Source organism: Cryptomeria japonica, chromosome 5 (genome assembly GCF_030272615.1).
Source record: "Cryptomeria japonica chromosome 5, Sugi_1.0, whole genome shotgun sequence".
Taxonomy (NCBI): domain Eukaryota; kingdom Viridiplantae; phylum Streptophyta; class Pinopsida; order Cupressales; family Cupressaceae; genus Cryptomeria; species Cryptomeria japonica.
Genome location: NC_081409.1, coordinates 241,005,796 through 241,030,158, shown reverse-complemented (window position 1 = coordinate 241,030,158; position 24,363 = coordinate 241,005,796). Strand labels below are relative to the sequence as shown.

Sequence of the window (24,363 nt, the reverse complement as noted above, 5' to 3'; positions counted from 1 at the left end):
ACTAATAAGTGTACAGTTATGAGTTTCAAATGTCATGTATAAGTATGATTGCAAATGTGTGGCCAATTGTGGTTAAGGTATTGGCCTACGTGGCCTTTATATCAATTATTATCTGCCAAAAGTATAGAAGTGAATTTAAGATGACTATGTGATCATAGAGAGTTGTCAAATCCTCAAGAATAAACATGGCAGTAAAATGATTGTACAAGGTAATTCATTGGCATCCTGCCTGCATAATGTGCGCCTATGATAAATTGATAATGTCCTGTGTAGCAGAAAGCTCCTATGTCCAATTCAATTCATCTCCCTCCTTGTCCAAGGAAAGGGAAAATATCGTCATATCATTTGGATACCCACTTGTTATATTAACTTTAAACATTCAGACTGGAGCAAGCGCCCTCCCCCCACCCACCCCTGAAATGGGCAATAATTATTTTGGAAATTGAGTTTCCCTTCATCATAATCGGCGGCGTGTTCCCCATTATTTATTCATCATTATAAAAATATTTATGTTGTATAATTATCGAACACAAAACGAAATCTCAGAATGCCATTCCCAAAATAAGATCATCTCATCAAAGAGTAGTTGGTAAAATAGTTCTTTGGCAAATGCACAGAAGATCACAATGATGCGAACCTAACATAGAAACAGCATAACCGGCCCACTGTGTACATGTTAAGCATCAAAATTTAAACTATTAGAAAACTCAACTAAAACTAAGCAACGCCATTGACATTAAAATGGTCTAGCCTGTGTCCAAGAGGCCGCGGTGTACAGCTAATGGAAGATACTTGTAGAGAACGAACCAGGTTCATTCAAATTCTACGCAGCGATATGGTAGTCCGTGACTACAGTCCAACGATTGTGAGTGAATTCAAACATGACCCACATACACCACATTAAAAGACATTCAATAGAATGAGATTGATTCAATTTGGAAAAAAGACAAAAATATACGAGCACTGTATGCTAATTTTTTTTGGGGGGGGGGTTTTGTTTTCAAAGAAAAGACCTCGAATGAGAAGTCTTTCTTGCAATCATTGATGGCTTCAAACACAGTAATGCAAAGTATACCAAAATGAAAGTCTGAATTATGTCCATAAGGTCAGTGGGCATGTCTTGATTGTTTTTGTGTGTATTCGTAACGGCTCAGCTACATACCTAGCAGCCCAAAAAAGCAGACTCGCAAAAACAAAAAATTAATAAATGGAGAACTTACTTGGATTTGAGCACTACCTTCAGTTTATCGTCGAGGCAAAAAGAGCACAATACATCGACTTGAAATCTTATGAGGGCGCCAAAAGTGTCAAACTATGATTAAAGAAAACAAGCCTCCCATAAGAAACTTGATCAGAAAGAATTAATGTTTAAGTCCCGCATAAGAAACATGATCAATAAGAATTAATGTTCGTTTTATGTTTGTTATTTGGTCTTTTGAGATGTTTCAATCTTGGGTTTTATAGAGTATTTGATCTTTTGGAATCATTAAAAAAATCCATTCATTCGCATGATGAGTATTTTCTTTATAATGTTGTATTAATAGTATATATGTTGTAGTTATTTGATAATTATATATTATTATTTAAATTTAAAATAATTTGAAATTAAAGGTTTAATTGATATTTAAAATAATAATATTTATATATATTATAAAAATTAAATAATTATATTAATATTAAGTGAAATAAGGACTTAACGAAAATGAAGTATCATATTTGTGAAAGGTGATTGTTTAGAGATGATTCACATTCTGAAAGATAAAAATGGTTAGAATTATGCTTATTAAAAACAGGTTTTATCAAAACAAGTACAAAACTAAATGAAAAAAGGTGTTAAGTTTACACTTTTTTACCTCACGATTTGTCCCCATTTAGTGTACTTGTGAGCTTCAATAAATCAAATATACTAAAATAAAATAAATTTCTATTATTTATATCTAATAAAAGGATATTAAGAAAAGGAATATTGAAGATCTTTGATTAATGTCATTTGTATGTGTTTCCTCGAAGTATTGTCCATTAGATCTCCAACACATTCAAATTTGAGAAGTCACTATACATTATGAAAATTGTTTGCACTAAGAATTGAGGAATAGATCAAAAAGCAACCATGAACTCTAACCTTTTACAAATTTGTAATGTCCTCTTCCCAAATTTGCACTAGTATTAACCTAAAATCACAAATTACACAAGTTAGGGTTGGGGTTTTGAAACTTACCAAATAACATCTTGCTTAACATAATGCAACTTTGTATGTAGATTCTACACAAAATTTCAACTTATTGTTAGGGTTAGATAAAATTTCATTCTTAATCAATTGCTAATCCTACAACACATAAGAGTCGGGGAAAGAGGCATGAAGGGTTTTCTTGGAGTCATCTCTATACTAAGCCCAAGAGACATTGCCTTCTACAACCTTCTTGCTCCACTTGGTGGCCCATACTTGCTTACCCATCATGTCTTTAAACTGGAGAAAATAATCAAAACATCAAAACTCATTGGTCAAAAGTTTGTTCTTTCTAGAAACTCGTCCCTGTCGAGCCCTGTGCCGTAAGAGTCTTACAGTTTGTCATTCTGGTCTCTGAGAATTATCGTTTGGTTCACTCTAAATTATCGTACAAGTCTTCCATTTTGTCGTTCTGGTCTCTGAGAATTATCATCTGGTTCACCCTAAATTGTCATACGAGTATAGGTAGCAGTTCATACGAAATGTCCCTTTTGTTGCCTGACAGTCACTAAATTATTGTCTGGATCACAGTATTTTGTCGTACGAGACTCTGTTCTCATCAGTCCAGAAACCTGTATTTTTGTATGCCTTTTTGGATATGTCATACTTGCCTAATCAGTCCACAATGAGCATATACCTGGTATTTTCCATCCTGTGCATAGGTTGTCTGCTTGGGTTGCTAGGTCAAGTTATCTTCTGTCAAAACAAATTCAAGACTAGAAATGCTAAGGGTTTCAAGTATTCATTTCCAACAAGTTCAAGATCTAACATCTCAAAGTGCATCATCACATTTTCTTTGATAATCTAATCATTCAAACACAGTTTCTCATCAGGATATAGCATCCTTTATCACAAAACTACAATGCTTGATCAGATTAACCTCATTCTCTATCATAGGATATATCGTTCCTATTGAACTTGGTCATATCAAAAATCACAAAATTTGCACTCTAAACTAAGATTGAAAAACTTGCAAACTCGCAAATACTTGAATGACCATTTCGTGTCTTGTTAATCTATCATATTTACCTCAACAATTGATCACTTATTGGGGCACATTATAGAAAATTGAAACCTCGCAAAAAATTCATAACACATGTATGCCCGTTTTAACCGGGGCTCAGAAACGAAAGCTCAAAGAAACAGAAATAGAAATGCTTGAAATGACAAAAGATCATGAGGAAGTGGCACATGAAAATGAAATACAAGAAGAAGAGATAACAAATCAACACATCAGAAAAATCAAACTAGATCCTAAATTTGATAAATTCATGGAGAAAATATTGGAGGGTGAAAAAGAAAAATACTTCCTAATGTTAGCAAAATCTGGTGCTACACTCCCCCAAGATTTTGACATAAACAATTTAAGACCAAGGGGAGGATCAAGTGATACTTACAATGACAATGAACAAAATGAAGAAATTTTCATTCTCAAAAAGAATGACACGAGAATTCCTAATGATACAAGAACTCATGAGGATGCAAGAAGAACTAATGAGGATTCACAAAGAACTAATGATGACACAAGAACCAATGAGTACACATGAAGACCTAATGATGACACAAGAAGGGATCATGATGATACAAGAAGGGATCGTGATGATACAAGAAGGGATCGTGATGATACAAGGAGAAATCATGTCGATGATCCTCTCTTAGCTCTCATGCAGCAGATACAAATGCTTCAAACGCAAATTCAAGATATACAAAGGGGAACTACTAATAGATATTCACTTCAAGAACTTTGTCCTTATCCTTTTGACATAAGTCTCAAATGATACCTTTTCCTACAAATTGTGAAACTCCTAGATATGACAAATATAATGGAGGATCTGATCCCAAAGATCATATAAGATAATTTTGCATGATGAGCATGGAGTTCGCACATGAGGACACATACTTAATGAGGTTATTTCCAAAGAGCTTAAGTGGAGAAGCTATGGAATGGTTCTCAAAACTTCCACCTGGAATTAGATCATTCTCAGTATTGGTGGACAAGTTTGTTTCACAATACTCTTACAACATACAACATGAGGTCACAATGCTAGACTTGTGTAACACCAAACAAAAGAGTGGAGAACCTTTCATGACATTTCTACAAAGATAGAGACGATTAGCTACACTATATCCTCGTACAGTGTCAGAATATGAAAAGATGGACATATTCATTGGCAATCTAATCGAACAAATGAGTTATAACCTAAAAATACAATGTCATTAAAGTTTCGAAAAGATGATTGATAATGGAATCATGATGGAGGAAGCTATGGTAAATAAGGGAGAGTTGAATATATACAAAGGAGTTAATCCTCCTCCCAACAACAATACCAACAATGATAAACCCAATTTTTGGAATAGAAATTGAAACATCGTTAATGATGGGATAGTGGATAATAATAATGTGAAACCAAAGCAACCAGTTTTCAATCTATCAAATCACACAGCAGCAGTTCAACAAGATAATAATCAACAAAAATCATCTTTTAATAAATTCTTTTGCATGAAATTTACTAACATTGGTGAACCACTCGGGTCAGCCTTAAAGACACTTCTTGCAAATAAATTGATTACCTTTCCAGAAGCAAGAAACTTTGAACCCAAGGTAAAACCTTCTTGGTGGAATGACAACCATTATTGTGAGTTCCATCGAAACAAAGGACACCAAACAGATGATTGTCAGCGGTTAAAACACTTCATCCAAGATTTGATTGATAATGGTGTAATAATTGTGGATGGGCATACGACAAAAAAATTGCACACAACTTTTAAAACTCCACTTCCTAATTATGAGAAGGGTGAATCATCAACAACACATAATGGCAAGGGTAAAGCAAAAGTGAACTATGCTCATACTTATGATAACGTGGTTAATGTGATTGTGGTCAAAGAGAAGCAACAACAAGAACCTGCTTATGCTATCATGAGAAGCAAAGCCAAAGTTGTTTTGCCAAGTCCTACAACCGACACGTCATCCACTTCAAAACAATATAGTCTAGTGGATCAATTACAAAAAACTCTCGCGCAAATATCAATTTTAGAACTTTTAAAACTTTCACCTGCACATAAAGAAATCTTAGAAAGAGTGCTAGTAGATACGACGATATCCAAAGATCTTGAGGTAGATCAATTCCAAACCATGGTGGGACACCTCACAGCTCCTCATTGCTTATCATTCACAAAAGAAGATGACATGTCTTTGCAACATCCCCATAACGCTCCATTGCATACTGAAGTCCTTATTCATAAAACACACGTTAAACGTGTCCTAATAGATGGAGGAGTTGGCTTGAATATTTGCTCATTAAGTATTGTTCATGCTTTAGGTTTTTCTGAAGATGTAGTTGATCCCCATAAAAAGATCACAATCAAAACATAGGATGAAGAAGAACGTTCCTCCAAAGGAATTGTGGTATTACCCATCAGAGTAGGACCCTTGCAAAAAGATACAACATGCCAAGTCTTAGACCTAGATTTATCATACAACATAATTTTGGGAAGACCATGGATTCATGACATACAAGTTATTGCTTCAACTTATCACCAGTGCCTGAAGTTTTCGTACAATGGGCAGGAAATCACAATTTTAGCAGACTTGAATCCATTCCAATATTGTATTATTTTAAAACCAACATGAGAGGTCATTGTTTTGCATAATAGAGAGGCATCGTCTTCAAGGACACAATCCAAAGAAAAATCATTTTCCTTAATCTTGTCAAGTTTTAAAAAATAGATATAGCTAAGGGATCGATGGAATGGAGAATATTCACTGTCACAATTACCACTTTCTCCTAAATCTTATGGTAAACCATCAAACTCAAACACAACAACTAGTTGTAAAACCTCTTCCAATATTTGATGGAGAATTTGTTAGTGCTAGGACATTATCCGAGGAAACAGAGGACAAAGATGTGCTATAATGGCTATATAAAGATGAAGAAGCTCAACAAAATATCAATAATGTCAAAATACCCACAGAAAAATATGGAAAAGGATTTAACATTCTTCTGAAAATAGGATGCATTGGAATAGGTCCTGTAGGAAAAAGAAAAGAAGGTATCTCAGAACCCTTACAACCTCATACTCAACGGGATATAGACAAATCAGGCTTAGGGTATGGACAAGTTACTCTACAAGAAGAAACATCTTCTAGGTAGCAAAAAGATGAACATGACAAAAGACAAGAGAAACTTTCAATCGAAAGAGAATAAGCCTCTGCCAAACAACAAGAACAAGCAAACATAAGATCACAAAAAGAGAGAGCCTCTAATCATCAAGAAAGACAAAATAAAGGCACTTCCCAAGCAGAGTCAACTCCCAATCAAAACAGACAAGAAGATGGTATAAAGCAAGGAGAACTAATAGCAAGACTAACAGAACTAAATATTAGCCCAGAGGAAGCTAAATATGAGAGAAGAAAAGAGATAGCGAGGAAAATAAAATAAACAAACCAAAAGCTATATGAACAAATCTGCAGATTGCAGGCTGCCGGCGAGACAGATTCTAATGAATGGGAATGAGATTCCTATCATTCTGAACAATCAGCTAAAGAAACCTACTATGAAGAAGATGTGGGTGTCGATGCAGTCCATGCGTATGCAGGACAAATGTTAGGAACTAGATCGATTGAATTAGAATCGCATTAGGCTGACTTGGATTTAATCAAGGACGATCGGGAACTACTTGCGAGAGGTCATTCTAATGAGAGTATCGTCTTAGACATTTAAATACATATCAAAGACTTTAACATTTCTATCATGACCCTTAATGCCTTTGAAACATCTCAACCTGAAGATCCCTTACCTTTAATACATCCTAAACTTATTGACTGGGATAATGCAGGACATACTGAAATTGATACCTTTCCTAATGACCATGCTATCACCTTATACCTCAATGGAATTGAGCCTACAACAACTTCCACCGGGGATTTCGCCAACGCATCTTCCAATCAAGTGGGTGCCAAATCTCTCAATCGCAAAAGAAAAAAATGTTAGGTCTAATGCTGAAAACTATTTATTGACAACATTAGACCAAATAAAAGTAAAAAGAAAGGACGCATCTAATGGTGAAAACCTCTTTGAGGCATCAGAAGATGGGAGATTTGACACCTTACATGAATATTATCAATAGAGATCATCTATACTGATTGAACCAAAAGAGGCAGTCAAAATTGGCACAACAAATAAACCAAAGGTTCTACATCCGTCAACTTCTCTATCAGAACAAGAAAAGCAGAAATATCTAGAATTTTTGGAAAGAGGACAAATCAATTTCGCTTGGACATATGTAGACAGGCCAGGGTTGGATCCAAATCTTATAATGCATCGCGTAAATGTCGCTCCAGGAGCTAAAGTAAAACAAAAATTGAGAAAGATGCATCCTCGTATAGCACTCCTTGTCAAATCAGAACTGAAGAAATCACTGGATGTGAGATTCATCAAACCTATAGCATATCCTCAATAGGTATCAAACATAGTTCTTGTTTCTAAACCAGATAAAAGTATCAGAGTATGCACGTCCAAAGGATGACTTTCCTTTGCTTAATATTGACACCGTTGTCAATTTAAGTGTTGGACATTCCATGTCTTCTCTAATGGATGGTTTTCTCGGGATATAATCAGATTAAAATAGCTTCAGAAGATCAAGAAAAGACAGCTTTCATGTGTCCATGGGGTACTTTCTGCTAGAACGTCATGCCATTTGGACTAAAGAATGCAGGTGCTACTTATCAGAGAGCCATGACAATAATATTCCATGACATGATGCCTACATTCATGGAAGACTATGTAGATGACATATTGGCAAAATCATACAATAGAGAAGAACATCTAGAAATACTGGAAAATATCTTTGACCGGTTAGAACAATACAAGCTAAGGCTCAATCCTAAGAAATGTGCCTTTGGTGTCACTTCAGGTAAGCTATTGGGATACATTATTTCAACTAGAGGTATAGAAGTAGATCTGGCTAAAGTTAAAGCAATCATGGAAATAACATCTCCCAAGAATATCAGTCAACCCAGATCACTTCAAGGAAGATTGCAGTCAATTAGAAGATTTGTTTCTCAGTTAGCAGATAAGTGTCAACCATTTACACATCTATTGTACAAGAATGTTCATTTCAAATGGGACAATCATTGTGAAGAAGCATTCAACGAAATCAAGGAATATCTCATGCAACCACTAGTTCTAATGTCACCAATTCAAGGAAAATCATTATTACTATATGTATCAGCCACAGGATTATCATTAGGAGTTCTACTCGCACAACAGGATAATGAAGGAAAAGAACGAGCTATTTACTACATCAGTAGAACATTAGTGGGATACGAGCTCAATTATTCAGCAACATAAAAAGCATGCTTAGCGGTAGTATTCGCTTCTCAAAAGTTGTGAAATTATCTACTCTCTCACTCCATCAAATGAATTGATAAAATAGATCCATTAAAGTATTTGCTCAGTAAGACGACATTAACAGGAAGATTAGCAAAATGGGTCATGATCCTGAGAGAATTTGATATTGAATATGTGGACCGAAAAGCTATCAAGGGACAAGTTTTTGCAGACCAGTTGGTCGAAGCACCACTTCAAGATGATCATCCCTTAAACATTGAATTTTCAGATGCTGATATCCTCACAGTCACCAAACAGACATGGTAGTTGTACTTTGATGGTCCATATACCCAACATGGATCAGAAGTAGGCATTTTATTCATCACACCGCAAGGTCACACAATTCCAAAGGCATATAAATTGAGTTTTCCATGCACCAACAATAAGCAGAATATGAAGCTTTGGTCATAGGAATCAAGATGGCCATATAATGGAACATCATGCAATTATAGGTTTTTGGAGACTCTCAGCTCATCATCAATCAAATTAATGATGATTATCAAACAATGGATGACAAACTAATGCCTTATAAAAAGATGGTAGATGATTTCAAGAAAATTTTGTAGAAATCACCTTTGAGCAGATTTTGAGAAATGACAACAAAGCAGCAGATGCCATGGCAACACTTGCTTCTCTACTGCAGACACAAGAAAATCAAGGGCATTACGAATTCTTGGTGGAAGAGTTGTTTTACCCTGCTCGTAATTGTCTTGAATCTCAAATTATATGTCACCTTGTTTGGCATGATTCCTCCTGCTATGGCCAAATTTATACATACCTAAAAGATAACACCCTCCCTCCTGACTTGTCAACGATCCAAAAGATAAATTTCATTTGCCAATCTTCTCATTATACTCTTATCATGGATACCCTTTTTAAACGAGGTCTAGACAATACTCTCTTAAGATGTCTCGAGCAAGAAGAATCTGAGAAGGCCTTAAATGAAGTCCATAACGACATTTGTGGCACTCATTCAAGTGGTCTTGCCCTTTCGAAAAAACGCATACGATTGGGCTATTATTGGCCAACTATGGAACGAGATTCTTTTCAGATAGCTAAAACATGCAAACAATGTCAGATCCATGGTAATTTAATTTATGTACCAGCACACGAGCTTCATGCTTTGGCAACCTCTTGGCCTTTCTGCCAATGAGGTTTTGATCTAGTAGGAAAGATAAATCCTCCTTCATCCAATGGTCACAAATTTATCCTTGTAGCTAAATTTTTTTTACAAAATGGATTGAGGCGGTACCTCTCACAAATATCACAGAAAAACAAATTGTTGTATTTATCTTGAACTACATCATATGTCGCTATGGCATACCCATGACCATTATCACTGATAATGGGGGACTGTTCAAGAACTAGGATGTACAAGAGCTTTGTAAGAAATTTCAGATCCAACATAGATTCTCCACACCCTACTATCCACAAGGGAATGGACAAGCAAAAGCATCAAACAAAACAATTTTGAAAATCCTCAAAAAGATAGTGAATGATGCTGGCAAAGATTGGCATATTCAATTGAACCCTTCTCTATGGACCTACTATACCAATATCCCCACACCAACAGGAGCCACACCTTTCTCTCTTGTCTATGGATCAAAAACAATACTGCCAATAGAAGTAGAGATACCTTCTCTACAAGTATCATTAAAAGGACTTATCCCAGATGAAGAATAGTGAGTATCTAGACTACAAGAGATAGAATTGATCCATGAATGATGACAAAATGCCTTTGATCATTTTAAGGTGTATCAGCAAAGAATGTGTTGAAGTTATAATCACAAGGTCAAACCAAGAGCCTTTCAAGTTGGGGAACTAGTGCTAAAGGCAAATCCACACAACCAGTCAGATCAAGAAAAGAAAGGGAAATTTGAACCAAATTGGTTGGGTCTGTTTGTGGTCACAACAGGATTTGGGTCAGGAGCTTATCAGCTATCAATGCCAGACGGGGATCAACTCGAGGAACCCATCAATAACATGCATCTAAAAAAAATTATGTCTAAAAAGCAGAAAATCCCCCCAAAAAAGTGGAAAAGTAGAAAAATCCAAAAAAAGTGTAAAAGTAGAAAATCCAAAAAAAAAGTGAAAAAGAAGAAAATCCAAAAATAGCGAAAACAGTGAAAAATGAAAAAAAATCAAATATTTGAAAAAAGTGCAATAAAAACATATGGTGAAAACCTAGAAACAGGTGCTATCTGTCAACTAGCTCTTCCATCTATTAGTTCATGCATCCTTCCGCTTGCATTCATTTTCATCAACGTTGTTCATATCCATAATAAAGCCTTTGTACATGCGCAGGCTTCACAAGTGATTTCTCACCATGGTTTGGATCATTGTATATACCATAATAAAGTTTGTTTCTAGACTAGGGGCAAAATCCCGAACCTAGCTATGGGCAAAATTTCTTTGGGCTTAATCAAATAGGTAGAACAATAGCTAGGCAACACTTGTCAAGTGAAACCTGAGACACATCCAACATTGAACACAAGATCAAATTATCAACCATCAACTACCCATTGTCAGTCCAAACATGATAAACACATATCAATGGATGATATCTTTTGACTAATGATTTTAACACTTTGATAATAATGTTTCAACTATTTTATCTTGATTTTCGCTATCATGATTTCTGAGTGACTCAAGGATGTCTCTGACTAGAGAAGCCAGGATGGAACATGATATTTTCTTGTCTATTATTTGTAAATTAATTGTTAATATGTGTAAATTTGTCTCAGGACATGATCATTGGAGTATCATTGAAGACATTTTAGATTTGCATATAGAAATGGTTAATGTACTCACATAAATCTTTCCACTTAATTAAATGAATGTTTATTATTTATTTGATTATTTAACCATCAATAACTAGTTAATTAAATTAATATTTAATTAATTCATCATCAACCCCTTCTCCTATTAATTAAATTAATTAATTAAGCCAAACTCAAAATCAGTTAAATAAATAAAGCACATATTTATTTAATTTAACACCTTTTCCTCTTTTAGATAAATAATAAAATATTTATTTAAATCCCTAAGCTACCCCCCCCCACCCCACCCCACCCCCCCCAACTTACATTTTCCTACAAATGCAAGTTGCAACCATAATTGAAATAAATTAATTTTATTTTAATTAAAATCCTATTTTCCCTCACCCACCAAACCCACTTGCAATCCTAAATCCCCTTCTAGACTCTTCTAACCATTCCTAATTAGCCTATTCACCCTCCCTAATTATTGACACATCCCTAAGCAACTTGAAGTCACTTCTCAAAGCCTCAAGGTCTTTGAAAATCATTAAATGCTTTATGTCTTCAACAAGTTATCCCCCAAAGTCTTCCAAACCATTAATGGTTCTTACATAACCATTTATGGCTCTTACATAACCATTTATGGTTAATTCCACTTGCCCACATGGTTAGAGGCTTTACCTCTAACTCAACCTCCATTTAACTCACGTGTCTCCTCAAGCATTCATTGCTTTGACCATGGTTATCCCCACTAATTCTTGCACAAGAGTTTATCCCTTGGACAAAGGCATTATTCATTGGATAATGGCTTTATTAATTCAACTCAAGCCTAACCTTACCTCTCAAGCTAACCTTCATGTCTTCTCAAGAATTTAATGCTTCTTCCCTCTCCTCTCAAGCCATCTCATGTTGACATTTGTCATCTTGGGATCGGATTGAAAGCCTTCAGATGGATCATAAATCTTTCAATCTTGACCCTTGTTGAGATTACTCAATCTCAACCATCCATTTCTCTATTTTTCCTATAAATAGAGCCCATTCCTTCATAAACCAAATCCAGAAATCTTGTATGCATCTAAGTTATAGTGAATTTAAGAGAGAACATTTAGGAACATAGTTACTTTGTTCTTGTTTTGGTTAAAATTAACATAGCTCAAATTAACTCATTTCTCTCATATTAAGCTTGTATTTGCATAATCTCACAATCATTTTCAATCTTGAATCTCCATAAGACTTCCATAGTAGTGCAAAGTTGAGAGCTACACTCATGTGTAACTTAGAGAGGAGAGGAACAAGGGAGGAGCAGCTATGAACATATTGGCTAGCATTTGGAAGAGTGTAGTGTATCTCTTTGTTCTTTGTATGTTTTTCATTACATGTTTAATATCTCTCCTTATATGCTTGCTTAAAATAGTCTTTTGTTTCTGACACTAACACTAACATTTGAATTGCTTCTTGTGTTGTGTTTCCTAACATCTATCCTATTTTGCAGTGCATCAATTAATACTTCCTATTTTACGCAAGCAACACTTAGGTCATCTTGGTTCAATTATACCTCAATGCTTGTGCTAACTTGCAATATCAAAACCCAGGAAAATAGTGCTTAGGTCATCATGGTTCAATTATACCATCAATGTTTGCGCTAACTTCCCACATTTTAAAAGCTCAATTATCTCATTACATTAAAGTTGATTGCATTTCATTTTTCATGGGATCACAAAAGCCCAATCTTTTTCCAAGGCCAAAACGCTTCAACAGGTGTTATCTCTCTTATTACGTGATTGAATATATTAGACATTAACAAAAATTAATCAATTCATTCATTCAACATGATAAGTTAGTTCATTTCATCACATGTCAGCATTGCATAACAAGGCATCATTCATATAGATCCATCATCCATATAGATCAGCCAATATTTCATTCATTCATAAATATCAATCATGTCCAAAGACATCATCATTGCATTGTGTTGCATCCATCTCATATCAACATGCGCGGGAAAAGTCAGAAAAGCATTATACAAATATGGAAAGCATTTCATTACACACGAGTCACATAGTACATATAGCATCATCTTGCATCATCATATATAAGAGGCATGCATCCATCATCTAGGGTCCATAATCATATAGCAAGTAGAATGCATCCATAATCTCATAGACCATATAAGGCAAATAGGATCAACTATATCACATCATTTGAAATAATCAAGGTCCAATGTACAATAATATCACAAAAATGTCAGAATATTTCGCAGGCATCATTAATGTCTCATCAATGGTGTACACAAAATCGGATCAATGATCAATCTCTCATATTAATGTCCACTAGGATGATGACCAAAACTTTCTCCAGCTATTGTCGACCTAAACAAATCTCATGCTTCTCCCTCGAATGCACCAACATCAGCACATCTAAATCTTCCTACAATGGGATATCAAAAAAATATTAGTTCTTTATCCAATCAATCTCTTTGATCATTTGATCTTCTATCCTATCCGCTCATTGGAGATTTCCATTAATCTCTTTGAGCACCCATCAGTGATTTTCATTCATCATGAGGTCACACATCTAGTATTTTCAATCTCGAGTTTACATCATTGACGCTGATCAATCATGAAGTCAATCAAACTCATCCCATCAAATCATCGAATCTTGAGTTTATATCATTGACCCTCATCAATCATGAGGTCAATCAAACTCTACCAATCATCAATTCAAGCAAAACATCAAAGTAATCAGATAACTGACACTTTCATCAACCAAAGTTCCAGGAATCAAGTAAATTTTATTGGGAAATCAATTTCGCCCAAATCCAAACAATTCAATCATCCATTCTCTCAATTGATATCCCGAAGGGGCATCCTCGCATCATAATCTATCAATCAACGTCTGGGGCATCATATAGAAATCATATCTACATCAAATCGATTTTTCTTTTGAACCAATGCATCGTCACACATCGCTTCAAAGAGGGGCAAAATGTATACACCTAAAAATGGTATGAAGATAATTAATTAAATATGTAGTTATTTAATTAATCACCCTTCCCAATTAATTGAATTCGCAAATAATTTGATTAATTTCCCCATTCAATCTACTTATAAATAAATATAAGGATTTATTCATTAAGTTCATTTCAATAACCCCCCTTTGATTAATTAATCTAAATTAATTCGACAGTGGATAGTATGAGTGATTTTAGACTATTTCACTTTGTAACACCATTTATAAAATATTCTAGAAAGTTCTAGCCAACCAGCTAAAAATGGTACTTTCAAGCATAATCTCTGAAGAACAAATAGGTTTTGTGCCAGGTAGGTCTATTTTTAATGGAGTGATCATTGCACAAGAGGCAATGCACTTTGTTCAAAATAATCATCAAGCTAGTATGTTCATCAAATTAGACATTTGGAAAGCATATTATATGGTGAACTAGAGGTTTCTTTGCAAATGCCAAGAATATTATGGTTTTAGCAAAGTCTGGATCAACTTAATCTTTGAATGCATCTCAACACCCAAGGTCTCAGTCCTAGTCAATGGATAACCATAAGGCTTCTTTTATATGTCAAGAGGATTGAGACAAGGAGATCCGTTATCACCCTTCCTCTACATCATAATGGTTGAAGCTTTAGGTAGGACCATTCAGAAATCTCAAGAATTGAGCAATATTGATGGAATCAAAATATCTAGTAGTATTCCTCCCATCACTCATCAACAATTTGATGATGATACCCTCCTCTTTGGGAAGAGTAGCCTGGTAGAAGCTAGAAACTTTAACATTATTCTAGCTTGGTTTTTCAGAGCCTCAGGTGAAAAGGTTAATAAAGATAATTCAAACCTGTATTTCTTCAATATGGAGGAGAAGCTATCCAAATATATTGTCAGTATTTTAGGCTTCTAGATCGAGATGCTCCCTTGTAAATATCTAGGCCTACTCGTGGACAAAGGGCATAGGTCATCCAATCTGTGGGGGCATACTCTGACCAAGCTAGATCAAGAATCCAAATTTGGAAAGGTAAATGGCTGTCAGCAACTGGTAGAGTAATAATGCTTCGGTCTCTTCTCTCTGCCCTTCCCCAATATCAAATAACCTATTTTCCATTGACAAAAGTAGTGAAAAAGAATCTGGACCAAAAACCCAGAACCTTTTTTTGGCAAGGACTAGTAGACAAGAAGAAATTTGCACTTATTGCATGGGAGAAACTTTGTAGACCTAAGGATCAAGGTGGAATAGGGCTAAGAGACTAGGAGTTACAAAATAAGGCTCTAGGAGCCAAGCTAGTATGGAAAATTTACCAGGAACCATATAGAAGATGGGTGAAAGTTTTAGCTAGCAAATATTTGGATTTTTCGGACCCCACTAGCATCTTTAGAACAATGAACCCCCCCCCCATGGTTCTAGAATTTGGAATTATCTGATCAACTGTAGGGATGTTCTCATTCATGATCTTTCCTGAAATATAGGGACTATGAACAAAGCACTATTTTGGGAAGACTCGTGGGGGGGATACCCTCCAATTCATGCAATCCTTAATGATCAAATTTTAAAAAATAGGTTGGTATATAGAATTGGTAATACTGTGGCTGATTATATTGTCAGCCATCCAGTTGACCCAGCCCTAGGTTGGAGATGGAAATCATCTGATGACCTGGGCTTATCTCTTGAGGAGGGTAAAAAAATTGCAAAGATACTTGCACAAATAAAGTTAAAAATTACCAATAAAGATGATTGTCTTATATGGTCCAACTCTCTTACTGGAGAATACAAAGTCAAGGAGGGATATAATTCCCTCTGCAATAAGCTTTACCCCTCTAAAATAGAGCTACCTATTACACTATGTTGGGACAAACTGTGTCTCCTAAAAGCAGGTCTTTTCTTATGGACAACAATACAAAAGAGGATATTGACATCATAATGGTTTAAGAAGCTAGGTTATGCAGGGCCTAGTAGATGTCCCCTATGTCTCAGCAATGAAGAAACTGTGGACCACCTGCTCCTTAGATGCAATTATACTAATATATGTTGGAGGAAGTTAATTAATAAATTAAACTGGCTTACTACCCTTCCCAACCATTTGATGGATCTTTTGCTATATTGGCCATCCCATTTAAAATATGGTCTTTATGGACTACTCTGGATTATTTCCTCGTCAATCCTCTTATAAGAAATATGGAAGGAAAGGAATAGAAGGATCTTTAAAGACAAGGCCTTGCCCCATGATCGACTATGGAATAAAATAAAAGCATCTATCATAGAAGTAGCTAACAATAGATTAAAAATGGTCAAAACAATAATCTTCCTTTTATGAGGGATGAACAGTTTAGAAAGTGTTGGAATGAACTTATAATTCCCCCTTTCTATGGCCCTGGGGGAGCTAAATCTTAGGATTTAAGGAAAGAATGCAAATGATCCAAGCCGAGTAAAGGTTGGTTTAAACTAAATTTTGACGGTGCCTTTAGAGGCAACCCTGGCATTGCAAGAATAGGAGGAGTGATCCACCTTTGGGATGGATCAATAATGGCACAATTTTCCAAACCCATAGGCTTGGCTACAAACAATGAGGCAGAACTAGAATCTCCTATCTCAGGCCTCCTCTTATGTAAGGATTTAAATGTCAGAAGATTGGAGATATAAGGAGACTCAACTATCACCATTAATGCAATCAGGACAAACAAAACTCCAAACTGGAAATTAAACAATCTAGTTTCTAGAGCCACGAAGTTGCTCAAATACTTCAAAAACACTACATTCAATCACATTTACAGGGAAGGAAATATAGTTGTGGACTCCTTAGAAAACCAAGGCACTGATGGTGTTTGGGAACAAAAATTAGGGATTGGTTAAGTATTCCCTTTACCTTATATATATACACATACTTATATATATGGATTGATATTTTGCATATGGTATCCTTCTGTTTTTCCAGATATATATATATATGTGTGTGTGTGTGTGTGTGTGTGTGTGTGTGTACATATACATGTATATACATACATATACATGTATACATACATATACATGTATATGTATGTATATACATGTATATGTATACATATATATACATACATGGGCAAGTGCAAGGTAATGAGTCACAAATTCGCGGAAGTCCGCGCATTGGAAAATGCGCTCTTATAAACGGGGGCCCGTTTTCAAAAAATGGGGGCCCGTTTGTGCTTCGGGCTCCCGAGCCGAAAGGTAACGGGGGCCCGTTTTGTTTAAAAACGGGCCCCCGTTTTGCTATAAAACGGGGGCCCGCTTTTAAACAAAACGGGGGCCCGTTTTTTAGAAACGGGGGCCCGTTTTAAAAAACGGGGGCCCGTTTTAAAAAACGGGGGCCCGTTTCTAAAAACGGGGGCCCGTTTTAAAAAACGGGGGCCCGTTTCTAAAAACGGGGGCCCGTTTCTAAAAACGGGCCCCCGTTTTGTTTAAAAGCGGGCCCCCGTTTCTAAATGGCATTTTTCCTTTTTTTCCACAATCCGCCCTTGTTTGAAAACGGGGGCCCGTTTTGTGGAAGTTGATTCCACAACCCGCCACTTGGCTCGGGATTAGGCCCGGGATAGGCCTGGGATGGCCACACCTGAGACATGGACCTGCAAATTCAAATCTCCATGAATGAAAGCACAAATATGAACTTCAGAAATAGTTTACACGCCTCTAATTAGAGAATTTTTATACGAAATTAAAACCCATTTCAGATTATACTGTCTAGATTCTAAATATGTAAATTTATTTAAAAATTGATTATTTTAACTATTTTTCATTTAATTTATACTAAATCAGGTCCATAAATTTGAAATATTAACTAATTTTGTTAATTTAATAACTTTTTTATTTTAAAGAATTTTGAAAAAAAAATTATATGTCATCAATCTACACAAAATTCTTTTGTATTTAAAAAAAAAAAAAATCAAAAAATGTTAAGTTTACATCAAATTATGTGGGTCGTACACGTCAAATTTTTAAAAAGATAATTACGGCAATTAAAAAATTAATTAAAAAAAAAATATTAGAAAAAAAAATACAAAAAAATATGCTCATCAATCTTCAGTGTGTTACAAACCATTTCCCAAAACGGTTTGAGAAAATAATTTTAATTGTGTCAAAAAGTGTGGGTCGTACACATGCATGGTATGGTTCTGAAACAGGCATTTTTAAAACATAGTTTTCAGAATTCCATTTAAAAAGTTATTTTTTATTATGTGGGTATTAAAATAAATTATATATTTGGAAACTACACTCAGAGGGCTATCTTTTATATTACTGACTTTTTCCAAGATTCAATCTCTAAGTGTTTCAAAATTTAAGCTCAAATGAGACAAAATCTGAAAATCAGGGAAAACACTTCCACTTTTTGGCCAAAAAGTGGACTCATCTTCTTGCACTGACCCACATATATATATTATATACATGTGTATACATATATATAATAGATATATACATATATATACATATATACATATATATATATATGTATATATACATATATATACATATATAAATATATATATATTATATATATGTGTATACATATATATAATAGATATATACATATATATAGATATATACATATATATAGACATATACATATATATACATATATACATATATATACGTATATACATATATATATGTATATATACATATATATACATACACACACACACACATATATATATATGTGTGTGTATATATGTGTAAATATATATATATATATGTATATATATATGTATATATATATGTATGTATATATATATATATATATGTATGTATATATATATATATGTATGTATGTATGTATATGTACACACACACACACACATATATATGTAGATATGTGTATATATGTGTATATATGTATATATATATTTTCATTTAGCTATATTTAGATACACACACACACACACACACACACACACACACACACACACACACACACACACACACACACACATATATATCTATGTTTTATTATTTATTGTTCCTTTTGTGCTTCGGCAACATTTATAGGGGTCATTTATTAGACTTCCTTCCTGTCTTGCATGCTAGATGTTTTTAGAGTGATATGAGTATGTTGGAATTTCAAGTATCGACGTCGGTATTAATTATCTTGATCTTGGAGATTGTTTTTTAGCAATATCCAAGCATCGTAGCTCTTCATTCTTTCTTCACTGACACTCCTGAGCGATTTAGCAGGTTTTTCAAGTTAGCGGTACTATCATTTATGGTAGTTTTATGTGCACGATAACTAAGGTATTGGTTTCTCATCATCTTCTTTAAGTAGTAGTTAGTTCCTTCAGTGTAAATTGTGTCGTCTGTTGTTATGTGTGCGAGCTGAGAAATAATATGGATACACCATTGAGACTAGTAGGGCTTAAGAGACAAATGGCATTCACAAGGGAAATCAAAGAGGACAGATTGAGAGGAATTCTTGCCTTTCCTCATGACCTGGTTATTCAGGCGGTAAAGTAAACATTAGGGGAAGAGTATATTAAGAATGAAGACCGAACTAAGGCCAATTCTGACATAGCTATGATGTTTCTTGTGGTGGCCATGCACTTTGAGAAGGATAGGGAGGTGCTTATGAATCTTTTCAAGAAGGACTTGGGCAAATTGGATAGGGTTGTCATTAATGTGGTTGATGATTTAACCGTCCCCAAGCCAAAGCACTACAACAAGTTCATGTGGAAGAACAAACCAATGCCAAGATTTCCAATCTTGGAAATTGAAGATGAGGCTAACTTCGTTGCTTATAATCCAATAAGGCAATGGAATTTCTACTTTCTTATGTGGCTTTTACATGTTAAAAAACCATGTAAAAGATGACTAGCTAACTATTTGGAGCCAGAAGGCATTGAAGTAGTGCTTGACGATGTAGAGCTCCCCTCTGCTTCTGCACTTAGCCCAGGAGAAATATCAAATGTATTGTCCAAGAATGGCAATTGGCCACTTATTGTATTTTATCTGATTATTTCCTGGCAATTTATTCCTTGGGCAAGACTGGAGGTTTTCTTCGCCCGATTCTTCCTACTGGTGCCCACACTGAATCGAGTTGTAAACTTTATGTAATTTCATTCATTTAATATAATTATTCAGCCAAAGGCCCATTATCTATCAAAAAAAATCAATTTAAATTAATTAATCCTCCCCCCATTTTAATTCACTTTTCTAATCTCATAATTAGTTAAAATAAATCAAATCATAATTTGTTGAAATTAATTATCTTTTCCTAATATTTGAATTTCTAAATTCAAATATGAGCACATGGATCCTAACTTCTAACCACCTAACCTAACTTATACTATCTAATCCTGGGTTTAACTAACCCTATCCTATCTTGCACATCCTAACCTCTTTTATCCTAACCTCTTATGGGTTGGATATTCTCCCCTTGAGACACATGACACTTTTGCCACATGTCTCCTCCCTTGGACACTTAGCCTCTCATGAGAAAGGTTCCTTAACACTTGTCACCACAGAGATGACAAGTGTCCCTTCCTCCAACCTCTTCTCCAACTTCTCCAATCTTAGGTCTTGATATCTTCAAATCAAATCTGGACCATCAATTCCCGCCACCTCATCTTTGGCCTTGGAATTCCTATAAATACCTCTCATTTTGGAGTAATAAATATTCCTTGCATCCTAGATTTTAGCATCATTACTATAGTCATTTTTTATCTCAATCATCTAGCATAATTAGCATATTAGATTAATCATGCATACAATCATGTATCTCATGTCATTTTGGAGTAATCTAGCTTAATTTGTTAATCTTGCATTCATCTAGTTTGCATTCATATAGATTAAATCCCCCGTCTTGGTGTAGTCAAGTCACTGGTATTGCTTAGACAAATCTGAGAGCAAATCTATACTCACATCTTTTAGGAGGCAATAGGTCGATTTGTCATGGTTTTTGTTGTCGGGTAATTAAGCAATAAGACATTTAATGTAATTAGAGTTAATGATGACAGTTAACCCGTCGATTCTCGACAGTTGACACCGGGTAACTGACCGGTCACCTTTATATATTAGCGAGTCCTTGGTCATGGAGACAGGGTTAGTATGGTCATTGTCATTGTACTGACATTATTATGAATCAATGAAGATCTGAGTTTCTTTATATTATGTCATGTATATTATTTCTGCAATATATTGAATTACACTTTATTGCCAAAATATTTGGCGTCGTTGCCTAGACAGACTCGGGAAAAGGAGCAGATGGCGTACAGACATGATGGGCCTACCCGCGAGCGAGATTAACCCTGAGGCGGACGACGCACGAACAGAGCTCTACGACAAAGAAGATACTACAACGAGGGAATTTTCAATCCTGCTTCAGGTGGCCATCGAAACCTACGTTCGAAGAGAGGCCATGGAGGCGGAAGTTCCAACAAGTGTCATGTGGACCGCACTGGAAGTTAGCCCTGCGGTGAATCAGTTGATGAACCACCTCCCCCGATTGCTTGCACAGGCTTCACTCGCACAGCGGGCTCGCCTGGAGGAAATTGCTTGTGAAGAACGATGCCAACAGATCCTCCTACAATATGAAGAAAACAATCGTCGTTGGGAAGCACAACAGGATGGCATGCGACGAGACACTTGAACCTTGAGCTGTACGGGGCGAAATAAAGAACACTCATTATAATAATTATGTCATATTGTTGACATAGACTTGTATCCCACAGGATGAATGAATAAAAGTGTTTTACTTTTTATATGTCATTGTTATATATAAAGCTGTACGGGAATTAATGCCCAATACATTGAATAAAGACAAAAATAAGCAAGAGTATATAGATGAATGTGCAGTAGCCCAACGTGCCTTGATCTTGAACAGCAAGCGAAAAGGCGACGAAGGTATAAGCGAAGGGAGGAGGAACGCTCCGAAGGGGACGGTGAGGCCGACGACCACCCACGGAGTCGGGAGGAGTTACTTGCAGAAACCCACTGGCAGGATAGAGTGTACTAAAACTCAATTGAGGGACTTGAGGGACTTGTCACGCACACCAGAGGCTAGGAAAACTCCACGAGTGGGGAGGAGACAAGGGAGGGAGAAGACACCAAGGCTGCCAGGAGTGTCGGAGGGACACCGGGGCATGGCGGTCAAGCACCTCTTACAGGATCTAACCCATCCGGAGTAGGACAACAGCCACCAGTAGTAAAAAGACAAGGCATGGCGCAAAAACAAAAACTTCCAAAGTTCCATGGGGACGAGAAAGAAGACCCTGTCCACCACTGTCGCACTTGTGAAACAATTTGGGGAGCAAATAGTGTTACCGATCAGGACGAGTGGGTAACATAGTTTCTCGCAACCCTAAGGGGCGTGGCCATCGACTGGTTCTCCGATACGGAGAAGGCTAAAATTAGCACATGGCCTGACTTGAAGAAGGAATTTCAAGTGGAGTTTCATCTCCTAAGAGATGATAATGAGATCATAGCTGAAATTTACGGCATGAAATAGAGGAAGAACAAGACGGTTCGAACCTACAGCCGGCGGCTCAAAGAGCTGCTAGGAAAAATGGAGAACCAGCCCGCAGACGGACTGAAAAAATGGTGGTTCGTGGAAGGTCTGAAGACATCTCTTAGACAGAAAATGAAGATCGTACCTCCCTCTTCATATATCGACGCCTATAATAGGGCAATGGATTTAGAAAGTGAGCAGAAGATGTCAAAGAAAAAGAAAAAGAAAAAGAAATCCTCGTCAGACGATGATTCCTCTTCTGACAAAAGTAGTAGCAGTGATGACGAGTCTAATCGGAAGGTATAGGCTCTCCAGAAAGATATGGAGTGAATAATGAGAGAGATAAAGGCGACCAAAGGAAGCACAAGCAAAGCCGACGAAGGGGATTTATGGTGCACGGACTATCGCAACAACGGACACACCAATGGGTCTTGTCTGAAGAAAGCATTTTGTGATATTTGACAGATTGTTGGACACCTTACCAAGGAGTGTCCGTACAATATGAGGACCCGTAACCAACAGGTTCTCTTTAAGGAACTGTTTGTGCCAGCCGGTACGTCCCAACTTGTGATCAACAACGCGTTGTCTGGCAGCTATCGGAACAACAGGCGAGGAGGAAGAGGCAATAATAATAATACTAATAATAGAAGCCGAATCCAATACGACGCTAAAGGGTGGCTGATGATACAATGTCGGGCTTGCAACCAATGGGGGCATTTTGCCAAGGACTGTACGGCGGAGGAAGTGCCACAAAAACTTTGCAAGTGGTGCGGTCTGAGGGACCATGATGATGGCAACTATCCAAAATATGGAGTGAATTTGTTGAATGTAGAAATGGAGGATGTGCTCACCATAACAAGATCCAAGATGAAAGTGACCACTTACCCAGATCCTCGTACGAAAAAATGAAAGGCACTGGAGGCACGAGCGGAACTGGAGAAGGAGATATCGACGAACAAGGACGCACACGGGCTTGCAGGTACTTCTCACTCTGAAGCAAAAACAAATATTATAAACCAATTGCTACAGGTCGAGATACCCGTCAAAATGAAGGATCTCCTGGAAAGTATACCACACTTGCGGATGACACTTCTGCAATCCGTACCGATAACCCCAGTCAGCTGACCAACACATGGAAGGGACAACTTTGGCGAGACGGTAACAGACCCATTAGCCTTGACGATCAACAATGGTAGACACCTAGCAGTGGTGGAAATGGGTATACTGGGCACCATCTCGACCGACACCATTGTTGACGGCGGGTCGGGAGTAAATGTCTTGCCAGAGGAAACATGGAAAAAATTGGGCAAACCTACTCTCTAGCTGTCCACCTTTAATTTATTGGGAGCAGACCAACATGGCATCAAGCCGCTTGGCACACTCATGGCGCAGCCAATGACGATCGGAACACAGTCGTTCGTCTTGAACTTTGTGGTGATCCCATTGAAGAAGAAGGGATATGATGCCATCTTTGGTTGAGGCTGGCTGGTGGCGGCAAAAGCAAACCACAATTGGAAAAA

The 24,363-nt window shown here is 36.4% G+C and overlaps 1 protein-coding gene across 7 annotated transcripts in view; it reads right to left on the bottom strand.

Moving 5' to 3' along the window:
• The window catches only part of LOC131028836 (uncharacterized), a 233,591-nt gene extending 232,161 nt beyond the window's left edge, over positions 1-1,430 (bottom strand). For 3 of the 7 annotated variants that reach the window (XM_059221382.1, XM_057959194.2, XM_057959193.2), the window contains exon 1: positions 1,238-1,408. The gene's annotated coding sequence lies outside the window, so the exon portion shown is untranslated. Of the gene's footprint in view, positions 1-1,220 lie in introns of all 7 variants that reach the window. The other 4 variants (XM_057959191.2, XM_057959196.2, XM_057959195.2 and 1 more) reach the window with 2 other exon arrangements.
• Between the last annotated feature and the right edge of the window lie 22,933 nt (positions 1,431-24,363).